The 19700-nt window shown below is 33.2% G+C and overlaps 1 protein-coding gene across 8 annotated transcripts in view; it reads right to left on the reverse strand.

Moving 5' to 3' along the window:
* The window catches only part of LOC114045738 (plakophilin-4), a 235076-nt gene that overhangs the window by 128008 nt on the left and 87368 nt on the right, over positions 1–19700 (reverse strand). The window contains exon 2 of one of the 8 annotated variants that reach the window (XM_027865913.1): positions 8279–8343. The exons of the other annotated variants lie outside the window; for them this stretch is intronic. The gene's annotated coding sequence lies outside the window, so the exon portion shown is untranslated. The remainder of the gene's footprint in view (positions 1–8278; positions 8344–19700) is intronic. 8 annotated transcript variants of the gene reach the window in all.

The raw sequence follows: 19700 nt of genomic DNA on the forward strand, positions 1-19700 counted from the left end.
CTTCCACAACAAACTCCACTAACTCCCTCCCTATCATTACCTCAAAAATCCAATATAAAATACTCAGTTTGTTATTCAAAATGCTTCACAACCAACCTTTACAGTCTTCTTACATATGAGATATTCCCCATGGACTCTTCTATCCAGTGACACTGGTGACACTCCGTCTCCTGACTAAAAAGATTTCCCTGTCTCTCATGCACAGAATGCTTTCCTTCCTCATCTCTGCCTCTGCCTCTTGACTTCCTTGTTTTCTTTTAAGTCCCAGCTAAAATTCCACCTTCTACAGGAAGCCTTTCCCAAATCCTTTTAATTCTAGACTCTTCTCTCTGTTGATTATTTCTAATTATCTTGTATATAGCTTGTTTGTACAGAGTTGCTGTTCTCTCTCCAATTAGAATGTGAGTTCCATGAGGGCAAGGACTGTCTTTTGCCTTTTTTGTAACCTCAGAACTACAGCACAGTGCCAAAGTCAAAAAGCCCACTATCCTTCCAGCTAATCTCATCATTACTCTTGACTACTCATTCTTCTTATATATCCAAACACTTGACAGATACTGCTGTTTTCTACGTCCATGAAACCTCTGACATCTATCTCCTCTCACTAATGAAAAAGCTACAATAGTAATCCAGAAGACTAAAGAATGTTTGGGGTGGTGGGTATAGGAGGAAATTGTGGAATAAGGGAGTAAATATACGTGAATGAATGAATAAAACATTTAATAAGGACATACTGAGTGTGAAGTGCTGTGCTACGCGCTGGGGACACAAACAGAAAAGTTAAGACAGCCCCTGCTCTCAAGGAGCTCATATTCTAATGAAGTAGAAAATACATATGGAAGATTTCAGTGGCCAGTCTGAAAGTAAAGTTATATGATCCTTAGGGTGCAGTAGCAAAGCAGATGTTAACATCTCTTCTTTTCTATCATATTAGCCAATCTGATAGGCGTGGGGTGATAACTTGGAAGGTGTTTTAATTTGCATTTCTCTAATCAATAGTGATTTAGAGAGTTTTTTTTTCCCATGACTATAGATAACTGATTTCATGTGAAAACTGCCTGTTCATATCCTTTGAACATTTATCAATTGAGGAATGGCTCTTATTCCTATAAATTTGACTCAGTTCTCTATATATTTGAGAAAATAGGTCTTTCAGAAAAACTTGCTGTAAATTTTTTTTCACAGTTATGATTACTACGTATTTCCCTCCACCCTATTTCCCCCCATTTATACTACTCCCTCTTTCCTTTTACCCTATCCACTCTCAAAAGTGTTTTGCTTCTGACTTTTACCTCCCCCAATCCACTCTCCCTTCTATTAGACTCTCCTCCCCTTTCTCCCCTCCTACTTTCCTGTAGGTTAAGACAGATTTCTACACAAATGAAGGTATATGTTACTCCCTCTTTGAGCTCATCCTGATGACAGTATGGTTCATATGCTCCCTCCCACCTCCCCCATCTTCCCCTCCACTGTAAAAGTTCTTTTGTGTCTCTTTTATGTCAGATAATTTACCCCATTCTACTTCTTCCTTTCCCCTTCTCCCAGTGCATTCTTCTTTCTCACCCCTTAATTTTTTTTTTAAAAGATAATCATATTCAACTCACACCCAAGCCCTCTGCCTAGGTATACTCCTTCTTAAACAGTTTAATTTAATTGAGACCCTTAGGATTTCTTTCCTGTTGACCTTTTTACAGTTCTCGTGAATCTTGTATCTGAAAGTCAAATTTTCTATTAAGCTCTGGTCTTTCAATCAGAAATGCTTTATTTTATTGAATGTCTATTTCCCCCCTGAAGGATTATATTCAGTTTCGCTGGGTGGGTGATTCTTACTTATAATCCTAGCTTTTTTTGCCTTCCAGAATATCATATTCCAAGCCATCTGGATCCTTTAATATAGTTAACTAAATCTTGTGTTATCTTGACTGTGGTTTCAGGATATTTGAATTGTTTCTTTTTGGCTGCTTGCAATATTTTTCCTTGATCTGGAAGATCTGAAATCTGGTCATAATATTCTTAGTTTTCCTTTTGGAAATCTCTTTCAGGAGGTGATTGGTGGATTCTTTCCATTTTTATTTTACCCTCTGGTTCTAGAATATCAGGGCAGTTTTGATCCATAATTTCTTGAAAGACGATGTCTAGGCTCTTTTTTTGATCATAGCTTTACCATAGTCCAAGAATTTTTAAATTCTCTTTCCTGGATCTGTTTTCCCAGTTCAATTGTTTACCAATGAGATATTTCGCATTTTCTACGTTTTCATTCTTTTGAGTGTGTTTGATTATATCTTGATATCTCATAAAGTCATTAGTCTCCACTTGCCCAATTCTAATTTTTAAGGAATTATTTTCTTCAGTTAACTTTTGTACCTTCTTTTCCATTTGGCCACTTCTACTTTTTAGGAAGTTCTCTTCTTTAGTGACTTTTTTGTATATCTTTTTCCATTTGGTCAGTTCTGCCTTTCAAGGCATTCTTCTCTTTATTGGATTTTTTGTGCCTCTTTTACCATTTTGCCTATTCTTTTTTTCAAGGTGTTATTTTCTTCAGTATTTTTTTGCCTCCTTTACCAAGCTGCTGACTCTTATTTTTCAGGATTTTATTGCATCACTTTCATTTTTCTTCCAAATTTTTTCTCTACCTCTCTTAGTTGATTTTTAAAATCCTTTATAAGCCTTTTCCATGGCCTGAGACTAATTCATATTTTTCTTTGAGGCTTAGGATGTAGGAGTTCAGTTTGTTGTTTTCTTCCGTGCTTGTGTTTTGATCTTCTCTGTCACCCTAGTAACTCTGTAAAGTCAGGATCTTTTTCTACTGTTTGGTCATTTCTCCAGTCTATTTCTTGACCTTTTTTTGACTTTTTTTTTTTGACTTGTTTTTGACTCTTTGCTGAAGAAGGGCTCTGTTCTGCAGTGGAGAGCTTCATGTTTTTTGTGTAATTGTTTTCAGAGATAATTCTGGGGACCTGTAAGTTTTCGCTTCTTCCTAGGTGGTATGTCTAGGAAGAGGTGTGTTTATTACTCTCCTGGCCTGCACTCCAGTCTCTGAGTGACCACGAGCACTCTTTTCTGCCCTGGATCTGTGGATCAGGGTCCCAGCTCCCCTGCAGGCACAAGCTCTGGTATGCTAGTATTCCTCCTCACCCTGGACCCAAGTCTGGGTAATGTGACAGAGTGCTGCCCTCAGTGCCAGCAAAGGGACCCCTGTATTCTCTGTCTAATACCCCTGTCTGTTCTGCCTTTCAAGGCATTCTTCTCTTTATTGGATTTTTTGTGCCTCTTTTACCATTTTGCCTATTCTTTTTTTCAGCTGTGTGAAAATCTAATGAGATAATTTCTTTTTCTGACCAGCTGTCTAATACCCCTACCCGTCTATGGTCTGAGAGGTCTAAAAACCACCACTGCTGCTATTGATTTAGTCACCCCCAAGGCCTACTGCTGGTTTGCTTGGCCTGGGCTGGACTGTGCTCCACTCTCACACTGGTGTAGGTGCAACAGACCTTTCCTATTTACCTTTTCAGGGGTCTTGGACTGGAAAATTGTTTTACCCTGTCCTTTTGTGGTTTCTGCTGCTCCAGAATTTGTTTTAGGGCATTATTTAAAGTTATTTGGAGGGGTTTTGGGGAGAGCTCAGGCAGGTCCCTGCCTTTTCTCCATCACCTTGGCTCTTCCCTCCTAATGTCTCTTCTTTAATGTCATCTCGATTTGAAAAAATGTGTTTCTGATGTTGGACCATTAGACAGTGCCAAAAAGAGAAAATTAACCACTTGTATACAACAGAAATAGTAAGAACAACTCAGGGATTTGACACCTGGAGACAATAATATTAACTAGCCATCAATTTAATATTTCTCAAGTACTTTTCCCATTGAACTTATCAAAAGTCTATTGTTTCTTTATGTACAGACTATGAATATGGAAGTCTGAGAGAAGACTGAGTTACCAGGATGACTTACATAATTCTTAGCATTCAACTTAAAATACCTAAGATTGTTTGTTACAGTTTCCAGAGAGCTTTCTCATTGATTATCTCATTAGATTTTCAACAACCCCATAGATGGGGTAGAAATTATCTCTTAAAAGAGAAAGAAAGGTAAGTGGGCAGTAGTTATAAGATGCTTCCAAGTTCACAAGCATGTATTTATTCTGTGTATATTTACATATGTACATTTGTCTCTCATGACAACATATAAACTCCTTGAGATGAAGTGAAAGACATGTTTTGTCTTTGCATTCCCAGGACATAGCCCATTACCTGGTATACAGTAAACACTTAACAAATGTTTATTGACTAACTGAGCAAAGATTAGAACATAGATGTATGAATTAGCTCTTCTGAGCTCTGTCTTCAACTATACACTCACTGCTTCACCAAACAATGATATTTAACAGCCACAACTTCTTTTCTCCTTCAAATTTAGTCCAATTGTAAATTTTGAATTTTCTGAATAAATTTATGAAGAATTTGTACCAATTTCATCATTCTCTTCTATCACCTACTACCCTAAGTCCTTATATTTTCTAATGCCCCAGAAGATAAAGTATTCCAAGTAGCTGACTTTACTACATAATTAAAACTCATTCCAATTTTTTTCCATTAAAATTACTTTTGATGGAGTTCTTTCTAAATTGTAATTTACATTTCCATGACTTCTGAAACAGAAGCTACTGAATATAACACTTTACATGATGGCTATCAGTATTATGAAAATCTCTGTTGAACTACATAGTAAAAGGAATATTATGCTTATTTAGTAATTTCTCTTATGTCAGACTGTTGGCCAACCCTATACCTGTTTTTATGAGCCAAATCTTCATCCCCTAAAATTTGTTGTTTTCAATTGAATGTAAGGGCAAGGACTATCTTATCTTATCAGATTTGCATATACCCAGAACCTAGCACATGCACTGGCAAAAGGTAGATATTTTAAAATTTTTGTTGAATTTAACTATTAAATGGTAATCCCTTATGAACTATAAAATCAGATGATCAAATTTCTAAGTGAGAAGCTAAGGAGCAAAATGTAGGAATTTGAGATATTTCAGACTTTTAAGGTAATGAAAGTGTTTGAAATAACTAAATTTAATAGGAAAAATTAAAATCCATAGGCTTCCAGTTCAATTTATACAGTGAAATTTGTGATTAAGATACTATACAGCATTAGGGGAAATTTTTATGAAAAAGTCAGTGGGAAAAAAAATCTGTTTTCTACAAATCTATGCATCTAACTTCCTTTTCCTGATATATCTAACTAAATTTTATAATCACACACATGTACACACACACACAACTTTAGAGTAGTGTAGCAATCATCTTTCCAAATATAGATCAAAGAAGTGAATAGAAATATTTGGATTCTCATAGCAACACTAATTATTCACACTGGACTAAATTATTTACCAAGTTTTATTGCTATTTTGTAAAGTATAAAACAATTCAGAAATTTGAATTTTTAAAAAAGTTGGTCAGTATTTTTTTGAGTCCAGAGTTGCATTAATTGAAAGCCTTAAAAAATATAAAATTCTGCCCTTAAGTCACATGCAGAAATCTTCTTAAAATCCCATTTAAGAAAATATTTTTGACTGAGAATCTTAGAATTTTAAGAGAGAAATCAAATCTTAATTATGCTCTTCATAGTGTTTCACCAACATACATTCAATAAGGAAACATATCTACCTTTTCAAAGCTACAAAAATTCTTTTGGTTTAGATTTTTCAGAATTGTTGTAATGGAAACCAATTGGGAAAGGATGATAAAAGATAGCAATAGTCAATGTTGGAGGATCAGCAGGAAGATAAGCACAGTAATACCCTGATGGTAGAGTTGTGAATTAGTCCAACCATTAGGGAAAACAATTTGGAATTAAAAAAACAAAGGGACTAAAATATCCATATTTTTTAACTCAGAAATTTCACTGCTACGTATATGCCCCAATGAAGACAAAGATAAAAAGGATGTCTATATAGATCACAATATTTAAAACAGTATTTTTGTGTGGTAGTAAAGAACTAGATACAAAGTAAATGTTTATCAAATGGAGAAAAGCTAAGGAAATTGTGGTACTTGAATGTAATGGAATATTACTCTGCCGTATGAGAATGAAAAATACAGAGAAGTACGAAAAGACTTGCATGAACTGACAGAAAGTCAATATGAATTGTGACAACAATGTTAATGTAAACAGTTCCCCCTTCTCCTCAAAACTCAAAATAATAAAAACAAAAATGAAATGGAAAGTTTTGTAATAAAAATGATTAAGTTTAGCTTCAAAGAAGAGAAAAAGTACCTTGCAGAGGTCTCAGACTATAGCTGCAGAAGATCACTATACTGTCAGACTTGGTCGATGAGGTGGTTACTTTTTTTTTTTTTGATGAGGCAACTGGGGTTAAGTGACTTGCCCAGAGTCACACAGTTAGTAAGTGTTATGTGTCTGAGGCCGGATTTGAACTCAGGTCTTCCTGACTCCAGGGCTGGTGCTCTATTCACTGAGCCACCTAGATGCCTTATGAGGTGGTTACTTTAGCACTGCATTCCCTACTCCCTTCCTCTTCGTTTTTTCATTGTGCAAGGATTTTATGTGGAAGAGAAGCAGCCACTGAAATTTTTCTATATGAAGTGCTAATTAAATATTAGTCCTTAACATTAAAAAAATTCAAATTTGCAATAGGAACATTAATTTGTACATTCCTAAAGCACCATCCTGTAGCAAACTAATTAGCAAAAATTTAGACACTAAAAATGACAATGTTTAGAAAGAGCAAATATCACTGTCAAACACTGCCTAGAAAAAGGGCAGTTATCCATTGGCTTTAAGTAGTAGTCCATTTAAAAATTCTGACATATTGATATTTAAGTAATCAACAATTTGAAAATAAGTTTGGGTCAATCAAAACATAAATATATTACCTATGTGAAGAGACTAAACTTCTAAAAACAGAAAGAAAAAATATGAAGCATACCCTTTACCAAATAATTTCTTTGATTCTTAAAATTGGCTATAGAAGCAACTATAGCTAACGTGTTTTGTAGAAGATGAACACATCAGGAAGGGAATTAGACTACTAAACTGAAACGCCCTGTGACTCTGAGGTTCTATTACCTGGAGTTCTTTTCTGTTTTAAGTTAAAAACAAACAAACAAACAAAAAACCCCAAGCATTTATTATGCATAAGGCACCAATAAGTATAACATGGTTTCTATTCTAGAAATAGTTAAAAGTACTTCTCTAAATATGGCTGGGAGTGGAGGAGGGGGTTATGGAGGAGGTTGGCAACCTTGAAGTAAAACAAAAGTACTTCTTTTTTTTTAGGCAATTGGGGTTAAGTGACTTGCCCAGGGTCACACAGTGTCAAAAACTGTTTGGTCTGAGGTCGCATTTGAACTCAGGTCCTCCTGACTTCAGGGCTGGTGCTCTATCTACTGTGCCATCTAGCTGTCCCCAAAAAAGTACTTCTTAAGAATGCTCTTAGTTCTCATAAGGAAGTCTTTTAGCTTTCTGATAGTCATATTTTGTCTTCAACAAGGTATACATTCAGCTGAAATAAATCAATACTATGAATTTGGCTAAAAAGTAAAGTGGTCTTTGTTTAAAGGTAACTGCATGCACTCAACCACAAAGTGCAGGGAATACCTGCCAGAAATATAAAGTAAATTTAGAAACTTCTCCAAAAACTGCATTTCAGAAAATTACTAGCTATTTGTTGAAAATTCACAAAGCAAAGTACTATACAAGTCATTTATATTTTATTAAAAGGAAAAAATTTTTCTTGACCATATGGAGCTCTTCTTAGGAACAAATTACTATTTTGAGATGTATATTACTACCACTACCACTACCACTACCATTACCGTTACCATTACCGCTACCGCTACCGCTACCACTACCACCACTACTACTACATGCATAAAACTCTAGAAATACAAGGGACCTCCATCCCATAAAGTAACTAATAAACTTGCTTCCTTTGATCTCTTAAAGTGGAATAATGGAAGGAAAGTGTCACATAATCTTAAGAGTCAAATACTCATTTGCCAATGATGGTGCAGGGAATACACACTATATTATTTTGAAATGTTTCTTCATGCTCTGTCTCTCTCACTTCCTTGAGAATCAGAAGAGGATGGCAGCCAATATCATCAAAGGAAAAAATGGCTTCTCAGAGCTAGGCAGTATCTGTAGGTATAATCAAACTACAGTATCTTAAGCCAGAGAATGTTAAAATGCCTTTTATGTATTGAGGAGTCTTAGAGCAAGCTCTGATGGAAAAGGGTATTGTCTCAACTCACCAAACTGAGGTAGGGGTTGGGAACAGAAGGGTTCCAGTAGTTGTGGATGAAAAATAAACTTAATGCTGTGGAAGAAAGAAAGAGCAACAAGCAATTTAGCAGTAAAATACACTGTAGTGGATGTTCCTTTTTGCTCTATCAGGTTTGCAGGTAATCAAGTGAACATATTAATTAAAAAGTTAAAGTACTATAAAAACTCACCTATCCAGAACTTTCATAGAAAGAATGTTTCTAGGCAGCAGTTTTCTGGATAGCCAAAAGTTTACCTCTTAAAAACATTAATCCTTTTTAAAAAATCATAACTGAGGAAAATCTTTCTAAAATATATCATGCTCATTCAAATAACCCTTCTTAAATAGTATAATCAACAATCAGCCAGGACACATTAAGTGACTTGGGATTCAAAAGACAAAAGTGAAAGTTTTTTTCAAGAAGTTTATATTCTACCAAGATATACAAAGGTAACTTAATGTTTCTTTGACCAGTCAGGACTAGCATTGTGAACAACTATTATACTTTGTTATGACAGAATTTAGGGTTTGAAAAACATTAGCCTTCAAGATTTGAGATACACAAGGCTTTGATAATAAACTCTGCAAGGGTATCACATTTTTCCACATTTGTGTATCAAGTTGAGTTTTGATTCTTTATCTCCTCATTGATGACAAGCTGATAATTCTCACTGCCATTAATATATCTGCCATTAGCAGCCATCTATTTTCTAACTCTCTGTTGTTATTCTGGGAAATCATATAAACAGGTTTATTAGAACTATTTATGAAATAAGAGGAAATGAGCTACAACTGAAGGTCTATACGTAAAGTGCTCAAGAAAAAAAGACAAATTCACTTGAGGGCAGTTTTGGTTTTAAATAGGTAGTATTTTTAGGTTATTTATTTTATATGGCTAAATTATGTGATGCAGTATTTATATTTTGAAAAAATATATACATATACATATAAACGAAAGTATAAGAATAAAGGACCAGCAATTATTTAAAGGGGAAAGAAGCCACAGGACATGGCAGTGGTGGTGATAGTAATCTAAAAATATATATTTTTGGAGAGGCAAATTTTATATGTATATATGTGTGTGTATATATATATATATATATATATACACACATATATATGTATGAGGGTTTTACATTGAACTCATTTGTATTCATTTATATAACATTATTATTTTAATTAACATATAAAAGTTAAAACAATATAATTGAAAGATCAGTTGTATTTAGAAAGTCCCTGTTATAATGTGTACTTATCTGAAGATCTCCGAAAATCTTCACTCTTTAGTATGGTAATACAATAGATTTAGCAGACTGACTAATGGTCATCTTGGAATGCAGGGAGAACCTGATTCTAAGATTAGGTAGTGGAGGTAAAATCAAGAAAGAAAACACAGCAGCAGCAAAATCTTAGAGAGATAGAGGTTGGAGTGCAGGTTACAAATGGAAACAATGACTTAGGAAAGAAGGTCAAAATGTAGCAACAAACTTTGGGCAGTTAGGTGGGCAAGGTTAGGCAGGGATATTTCACAGTCTCTTCAAGTAAAGAGATCAGTCAAAATGCAGGAAAATACAACCATTAATTTAGTCTAAAAGAGTTACTAGTAAAAAGTCATATTCTGTAACACTCCACCTACTGAAGGCTGAACTACATGATTATTAGTGTCTTTTCTAGATCTGAAATATAATGATGTTACACTAAAGCAATTTGATGCTATTAGTTTTCTTAAGATTTTTAATTTAACCATAAGTCATTCTGGTCAGTGAAGAAGGTAGGCAATGAAACCAAGGAATATGGTAATATCATTCCTGCCTTAATATCTGGGTGGAAATTATTTTTCAGACCAAAAGATGAGAAAAAAAAGCCTTCATATTACTATTTGTAGCCATAAAATCAGGCAATTCAAATATACAATTTTATTTGGAAGGACAAATCAATAGGAACATCTGAAGAATACTTTTAAGTTTTTTTTTTTTTTGGTTATGTAAATACAGAGAAAATACAACCAGTCTTGGATTAAATTCAGATTAAATAACACAAATATAGTTTAGGTACACATACTATCCAAAATGGCAAACTCTAAAGTTCTATAGATCATTAAGTATTTTTTCAACTTGATGACATTCACTAAAATATGTCTGGAAGCACTTAAAATCTAGTAAAAAAACAGTCACAAACTTACAAATATTAGGTGAACGAATGAAACACCATTTAAGAGTACAGTCAATCTGTTATCAATCAGAGGAGCTGGAGTGCTTGTGGTTTTAAAATTATTCCAACAAGGTTCATTTTAGTTAAAATAAAGCTAATTTGCTTGTTTTATTTGCTATGTGATTATGAATTTTTTATGAGTTTTTCATGCAGGACAGAACACTGAAAGGCTCATCTGGTTTTTTGCTACCATAAAGTGCTGTTATAAATATGTTGGTATATATTTATAGTAATACTTTTGTGGTAGCAAAGAACTGGAAACAAAGTAGATGCCCATCAATCAGGGTATGGCTAAATTGTAATACATTAATATAATGGACTATTAATGCGCAGTTAGAAACAATGAACATGATGAATGCAAAGACTTATATGAACTGATGCAAAGTAAAGTTAAGCATTGCTTAGAAAATCATATACACAATGATTAAAACAATATAAATGGTAAGAACAAGAGATACACAACCACTGAAACTGAATGTTGCTAAATTATATAGAACAAATTTGTCTTCAAAGTTAAGATGAGAAAACATCTCTGCCCTCTACCTTTCTAGAAGTGGGGAGTCCATGGTAGTGCTTATAATGTCTGGTTTTTTCCAATGCATTCATTGGCATTGCTGATTTTTTTTCTTTAAAAGTGACCTTGTTAATAATTGAGCAAAGTAATCCAAATGTAAGAACCAAGAACTGTTGTCAAATCAGATATCCCACATTATCTAATGTACAGCTGGATTTTAAAAATCTAAATGTAAAACTTTTCATTTACCCTTAACTGAATCTTATTAGTTTAATGCCATTGTTCTAATCTGTAGAGATCTCTTTGATACTGATTCTTTATCAAATATTACCTTTCCCTCCTAGATTTATTCTACATACAAATACAAGCAGGACTTGTTTGTAAATAAAAATTGTTTGAAATGAAGTGGTAAAATGTAAAGAGCACAGGCTTAGGAGATAAAGGACCTGGGTTCATCTTTCATGTCTGACACTCCTACCTAAGTAACATAAGGAAAGTGATTAAACCTCTATGAGACTCAGGTCTCCCATCTATAAAATTAGGAGGTTGGACCAGATCACTTCTGTGGCTTTTCTAGCACTAAATCTATAATCCCATGCACCTCTGACAAAGCTATGGATGGATCTCCATGGTATATCACTAGAGACATCCCTTAAGGGTGACATTAATTCATTGCTCAAAACTCTTAGTATGGTTATTAAACTAGCTGATTGCTGGATGCCTCACTATCATTCAGCTTATACTTTTCCAACTTCTAATTTTCCACTCTGCATTTATTCATCCACAGAGATACGAGAGAAGTGTTTCAACAGAAGCAAGAAGACAGGAAAGGTGAGGGAGATTCTTATATGAGAAATGAAGTTGAACTAGGTCATCTCTATGGTATCTTCCAACTCAAAGAGTCTCTTATTCTACATATTACCTATATAATATTTGGGGTGAGAGAAAAAGGAAGTGCTTTTCTGCAACATTTTCTCTTACCCAAGTAATCCTGAAAAGAAAACCTAGCAGGAAATTCAATGCTGAATGTGTCAGCCATTTAATCTCAATAATTCAGCACCCATTCGTTTTAAATTTAATAGCACAGGTTTACATGTATAATAGGGAACAATGATTCAACACTCAATTTCACTGAGCAGAGATCATGAACTAGTTGCCATTCGGCTTAAAAAACTGAAAAGAGTGGCTAGGTTTTATACATTAGCAATAAATGAAAAAAGGCTTATTATTTTAAATTGTAAATATGGGATTTCAATCCATAGTTAATGAAACTGAGAACATCTTTTCCTTAAACATGTTTTTACACTTATAAATACAGTTTGAATCCTTATGCCCAAAGCAAAGCAACAGATTATAGACAAGCCTATGGTCTATTTCAATTTTCCTCCCATACTGTAGAATTGTATATATTCCTTGCTTCTGTGGTTTGAATTTTTCAGGACAGCTTTCATATACTATGCAAACTGCAGAACATATACAATATGATCTTTATTCTTCCCTGAAGATCCTGACATGTATTAGCTAGTCTAAGAAAACCCAATATACAAAAAGTCAAACTAATAAAACAAAATTTAAAAATGTATCAGTGAGAGCCAGTAGAGAAATATTTTCCCCTTTACCCCAGGATTTACCAAAGCATTTCTAAAACAAACAAAAACTCAAAAATTTACCTTAAGGAACTTAATTATCTAATTTACAAAAATTTGATACTATATACATTTTCAGGGATACAGAATCATAGATTTACAGCCAGAAACAGCCTTAGGGTTCTTAAGTCCATTCATTGTCCCTACCACTCCCCATTTTACAGATGATGAAACTGACATCCAGAGAGATTAAGTGGCTTGCCAAAGACACAGACAGAATAAGTGGTAAGAGGCAAGATAAGAGCCCAGGTCTCTTGACCCAAAGCCAGAGTTCTGTCCATTATACCAAGCTTCCTCTCATATAAAAGAAAGGTACATTTCTAAGACTGTTTTTAATGAAATTTATTTTAACTATTTAAAAAATTTTTTTATTTTATTTTACTACTTATTAGATCTGATTGTGGATATGTGGATTTTGTTGTTCAGTCGTTTCAGTCATGTCTGACTCTTCATGACCCCTTCTGGGATTTTCTTGATAAAGATAGGTTTGCCATTCCCTTCTCCAGCTCATTTTACAGATGAGAAATTGAGGGAAAGAGTTAAGGTTAAGTGACAATGACCAAATTTGAACTCAGGTCTTTCTGACTCCAGGCCTGGTGCTCTATCCACTATGCCATCTAGGTGCCCTTAGCAATATGGTTTGAGAATTGGGATTAGTTGTTTTAGGGAGGCAGTCAAGTCATATAATATGTAGAAATTTAGTGCAATACTTCTAAAAACAATTTCGAATGAATGAAGGTTATTGGTTTGGCAGATAGGAAACTGTCTTAGATGATGTTAGATAAACGTAGCCCACCCAGAATGCTGTTCATTGACCTAGTGAAATCTTATCCTTAAGGCCTACCTCAGGGGAACATCCTGTCAGAAGCATTCCCTATGCACACCATTGGAAAGGGAGCTCTTTGAATAAGATAGCAGTATGGAGGTACACATCTTATTGCCCATTTATATATAAAGTCCTCCTTTGGGGAGCATAAAACCTCATCAGAAAAGAGGTAAAAAGGAGAAACAATGGCCAAAATTATTAGATATTTTCTGATGCATAAATATAGCTTTCGTTCCCCCATTAGAAACTGGTCAAACTGAAGTAAAGAAAAAAAAGTCAGACTAACATAGCCCATTTGATCCAATTGACAAATAATGCAAAATGTAATTGGTTACTATATGAAAGTGAGGTCAATATCAGTCAGCACAGGTGTATGATAAAGATAAGTTGTATCCTCAGACTGATTATTGTATGTGAATATAAAGTATGTGAACTCCAAGTTAAAGAATCTTTGTGTGGAAGCTAAAAGTACCATGATATATTTTGATAAGTATAATGAAACAATTGAAAAAAAAACTCAAAAAATTATTATAGTTTTAACTTTTCCACAATTATATTTAAACTGACTTGGCTTAAAATTGTACTGATTACTTTAAAAAATGAAAGAATATCTGCTCTTGATGGATAAATTCGTAACTGATTTATCCACTTAAGTAGCCAAAACAAATACAAAGACAATAGCCTAAATTAAGTAGAATATAGAAACATAAAGGAAAAAGCTTAAATCTAGAAGATAGAATCCAGTATATTTACCAGAATCCAGTATATTTACCATTGGAATTCACAAGTAATTGGTCAAAGGTCACAAAATCTAATAAATTTAACTAACATCTTCAAAGTATACATAGGATGTGCTGACAAGACAGAATTTTTCCACAGAAAAATTAGATTCTTTTAAAAAACAAAACCAAAATTCTGAAAACCAAATCTTAAAGATAACATCAAAAAGATTACTAACAGAATCAGTACGGGTAAAAAAGCCTTATTCAAAAGAACTGGTGAAGCTACCTGAAAGTATTATTATAGTTAAAATGCTGCTTAGAAAATTATATTCCAAGAAACTAGGAACAGTCACACTTATAGATATAGCTGAAGAAAACTGAGATCAATTAATTTTGAAACCAAGTTCTTTCTATTTTGTATTCCAAATGGATGAAAAAACAGATATAGTAATTTGATTTTACCCCCCCACACGCACATAACATGAAAGAGCTGTTGCTTTGCAAACGTACTGTCAACAATGCATCATTAAGAGAAATTTTCAATAAAATTAATGTCTTAATGAAAATTATATTATCTAGGAGAATTGTATTCAACTTTGCATTGACAGAGCTCAGTTAATATCATGATAAAATGTAGGTGCTGTAAGTATCAGTTTAAAATGTAAACCCTCATACAATTTGGATACAAAATCATTTGTGTAAAGAAACATGAGTGAAGAACTACATTCGGTTTTTCAAGTTGTTACAAGAATGATGATCATTATTTTTAGAAGTTCATCAAAAAGAAGCGTCTTTGAAAGGTTACATGCAATTTAACATGCTTAATGTTTTCCAATTTCAAAACTCTCTACCGCGCAAATGAAATATAAACATGTAAAGATCTACGTATTAATCATTGGATAGATCAAGAAAATTATCTTTTTATTTTTTTAAAAACCTAGACAGCTTTAAATATGAATGGATAAGAAATCCATTTAATATGGAAAAATATATACTTGGTCTTACTCCATCTAAGCAGACAGAGTTATTAAACAGCCTTATCTTGTGATAGTGCATTGAAATAAGTGCTCAAACCTTAAATTTTTATTATGTTTTGATTTTGGGTGTGTGACTTTGGGTGACTAAATACAGTGATAGGAAATTTCATAGGTTCATTGCTTTAGAACTGGAAGAAACCTCAGAGGCCACCTAGTTCAGTTCTCTCATTTCTAGATGTAGACGCAAACTCTTAGGAAGGTTAAGTGACTTGATTAATTTGACATAGTTGTAGTCACCAAAGGTGGGATTTGAACCCAGAGGTCCTCCTACTCCAAAACTGGTTTATTTTCCACCATGTCATACCACTTCAATTACAGTTTTCTGTTGTAGCTATTATAAAGAAAAAAATACTGATCTCAACTTATATTTGAAAAAGAATTATAAATAGCAATATTACATATTCTCACAAACTATGCCACAAAGTAAGCCAACCTATTTTATTAATATTACTGTTTTATTATAATTTTAAAGTTATAAAAATTATGAGATATCAATAAATACCAGTGTTATTTAATTTTGTTGTGGATCTAAGATCTGTTCATGTGTTGTTTAAAAAATTATTAATAAATTCTTAAATTAAGCTGAATCAAATACAAACTAAGATTATTTGTATATAATATTTTAAAGAAAAGTGCAGGGAACATCAGTAAGTTTTCTATAAAAACAAATAAGAAAGGGTGCCCATCATTATATAAAGACTGGGAACCACTGCCTTAAAAGCAGGGTCATGTCATATTTCCTATAGACCTGAGCATAGTGCTTTGTAAATAATTTATCTTCAGTTAATAAATGAGGAGTGAATGAAGGGGAAAAAAAAGAGAAAAAGTAAGCTTGGAATCCTGTACTGAAATGCCTTAAAAGGCCGAAGATTAACCTATCCATTATACTTTTTAATGTGTGTTTGTAGGCAGTATTCTTATATATGAAAGGCTCAAATACTGATCTACTAAAAATTACCTGTAGCATTAATACACTTTGAAAAATAGCACACAGCAATGCAAACAGCAAATTACCTCCAAGATCAACCATGCATAACAATGCAACAGTCAAAAGTTATCTGTGAAATAGGCAGAGTTTGAGACATGTTACAAAAACTTTGTAATATAGTGCAAAGTCCTGACTACTCACAAGACTATATGCAAATTGGCAGATCTGCACATGGGCAGATCTTTATATTTATAGCTGGTTAACCAGTTAATCTATTAACTTAATTGAACATGCCAGTTCAGGTAGCTTAACTATTGGATTCCTGCACTCCTCAGCCACAAGGGGGACCCTTCATCAGTTTGTGGAGGACTTGGTAAACCCTAAGATTCTATGAGTTATCTCTAAAGCGGAAAAAAAAAAATCTCCAAATTCTGGATTTATACAAGTAACAGTTGGTGTATATGAAACAGAACATCACTTGGAGCATACCTCATTTCAAATGTTCCAACTACTATTAATAAAGGTTTTTACATTTTATGAGAAAGTAAGTCTCCTTTTACGGGAGACAAAAAAAACAACAACTTGTTTTCATTTTAACTGTGCAACTAGCTGCATTACCTGTGGGCAGTTTGCTTCCCCTTTCTGGGCCTCAGTTTCCTTCTGTGTAAAATGGAGAGACTGGGTTAAATGGTCTGTAATATCTCATGTGTGTCTAAAAATCTATTAATCCATGAACTAAAACCATATTTTGCCTATTTTGAACACAATGATGACATCAATTGAGCAATTACAATTTAAAACAGGATAGTTTGAAAAAAAAAGGACACAACTTTGACCTCATTTTAAATACCTGAAACCTATATATTAAATTTAATCTTCAGCAACAACTACATTTGTCTTGGCTATGCTAGTTGCTTGGTTTTTTTTAATGTGAAGTACATAAGCTTTCTTTCTCTTCCATGGTTTATCCAGTTGAGGTGTGGCAATCAGAAATATTTTATTGTAAACAAACTTAGTGACTGAACAAAAGAGATGTTGCAGAGGCAGGTGCACAGCAGTTAGCTAAGCTGTTTCAGTTTCAGAAGAATAAAGTAAATAATTATACTGGAATCTCTTCCACTCTGGGCATTTTGCCACACAGGAAGGGAGTATAATTCACTAGTTAAAATACCTGAACACAAAGTTAAATACTAAAAGATTTCATTTAGATTCTAATTTCCTAATTTTATGTCTCTTAAAAGTTCAGATTTTCTAATCCTTTATTTAACTGTGGAATATTCAAATTTCAGAAATTTATAATTATTTCCTGAAGGCTCAATTTTAATATTTTGTAAAAGTCAGAAAATGTTCAAATAAAGGATATCTGCATTCTTCCTTAACACTAAGTAATGAAACTTTCACACATTAAAATGCCAGAAAATATATAACTTGGGATAGTCTCTGTATTATCAAAAATAAACAAAGCTACGTAAATATACCAGTTTTTTGGCTGACCAACTCATGTACTCTGAGCTAATGACCTTCAGTCTTTGTTAACTCTGGCTTTTGAGCTTAAGCCACATGTCTGTCAAGAATACTGCATTCTAGCCGGTGTTCTGCCACAAACTAAATTCTAACCTTTTATGCCACAAGTTTCTCATTTGTTAGATCATTTCTAACATCCTTTTCATCTCGAAGATTCTACAAACTGTGCTAATAAAATGTATGTTTTATCATTCATATTACTCATGGCTTAGTCATACAAATTTGCATAGGCAAATATGGGAAAAACTCCACTCCTTGCAAAAACCAATATACTAACTTACCTGTTAGCTTTTATTTTCTAGTTTAACCCAAGTCTATTCAGCTTTAAAAAACAAACAAACAAACAAACTAACACAAGATCTATATTATTTCCCTATTCTCCATTCTTTTGGTTACTTCTAAATTTTGGATTCTACTGTCTCAATAGAAGACTATGACCAGGTTTCTAATATAGGAAACTCCCTGAATAATCCTAGTTATTCACCATAAAGTTAAGTTACTTTAAAAAAAGCTTACAAATTTCAAGCAACCAGCTTAAAAAAACCAACTATTTTCTTTCTATGTGTGACAGTAAAGGTATGGTTTGTTCTATGGGATAAAGATCAAGGTATTAATATTTTTACTTTTTTGTGATACCAAATTATTAGTAATTATATATTCCTCTTTAAAATTAAATGAAAGCATCAACTAAACAGCAACTAAATAAATTTACAGTAAAATAAATAAACCTACAAATTTATTTCCTGGTATAATTTTGGGCCTGATTATACTAGAAGTTTCTACTTTCTTTAAGTTCAGTCTCTGTAAATGAAAGTAATAGATCACAGTTCTCTTTTTAGCTCTATGCTTCTACTTACAAGTAGTAAAATAAAGTAGATAAGTATGTACTGATTTTCACAGGTATAAGTATTTTGGAGCTATATTTTTCATATAAGGTCCAAGAAACTTGTTCTATTTTTTTTGGGGGGGGGGTGAGGCAATCAGGGTTAAGTGACTTGCCCAGGGTCACACACCTAGTTAAGGGTCAAGTGTCTGAGGCTGGACTTGAACTCCTGACTCCAAGGCTGCAGCTCTATCTATTGCGCCACCTAGCTGCCCTGAAACTTACTCTTTAGATCCAAAAATGACTAATGATAGAACACAAGGAAAGGCTTTTGTCTAAATCAAAGGTTTTTAATTTATTTTGTGTCATGAACCCAGATCCTAGGTACATGACGGTCTGGTGAAGTCTATGGACTCCTCAAAATATTTTAAATGTAGTAAACAAAATACATAGAATTACAAAAGAAACTAATTCTACTGAAATACAATTATAAAAAAAAATTTTAAGTTCAGAACACCAGTCTGAATAATTAGAAATAAAATAAATTTAGACTATAGAGGTTTTAATATACAGGCTATTAACATTTTTGTGCTATTTAATTATAAAACTCAAGATTATAATATGAATAATATTGTGAAAGGAAATATTTAATCTACTCATTATTTAGGTCATTTACTTCTACTTGTAAGATCATAAAAAACAGCAGTTTCAAGAGATACATTTACTCTACTACAGAGAGAGCAGGTAGCTTAGCTCCATGAGGGTCATATGGAAGAAGCATTTGTCTATTTAGAGTTAGTCTAGTTTCCTAAGTTGAATGATCATACTGCACAGTTTTGGATCAATTCCTTGATATACAACTTCAGAATGTATTTAAGAATATGGTCTACAATATTCTCACATTCCTCAAAAAAGAAGTAAAACTTCAGACATACTCTTTTGGGGTATAAGTGATATGGAAATTCAAAGGTATTAAATCTAGCAAGATCACAAAAATATCTATTCTTGTCTTAGCTATGATTTATAATAGGAATCATATTTGGTATTTACTATCAAAAATACATTTAGAACACAATTGCTAAAAAAACAAATGCAAGAAATCAATTAATATCATCCTTAGGTGATCCATACAAGAAACATTAAAGGCATTTGACTTTTATTCTCTATATAAGATATAAAA

This window comes from Vombatus ursinus, unplaced genomic scaffold (assembly GCF_900497805.2).
Source record: "Vombatus ursinus unplaced genomic scaffold, bare-nosed wombat genome assembly UNPS02014779.1, whole genome shotgun sequence".
NCBI lineage: Eukaryota > Metazoa > Chordata > Mammalia > Diprotodontia > Vombatidae > Vombatus > Vombatus ursinus.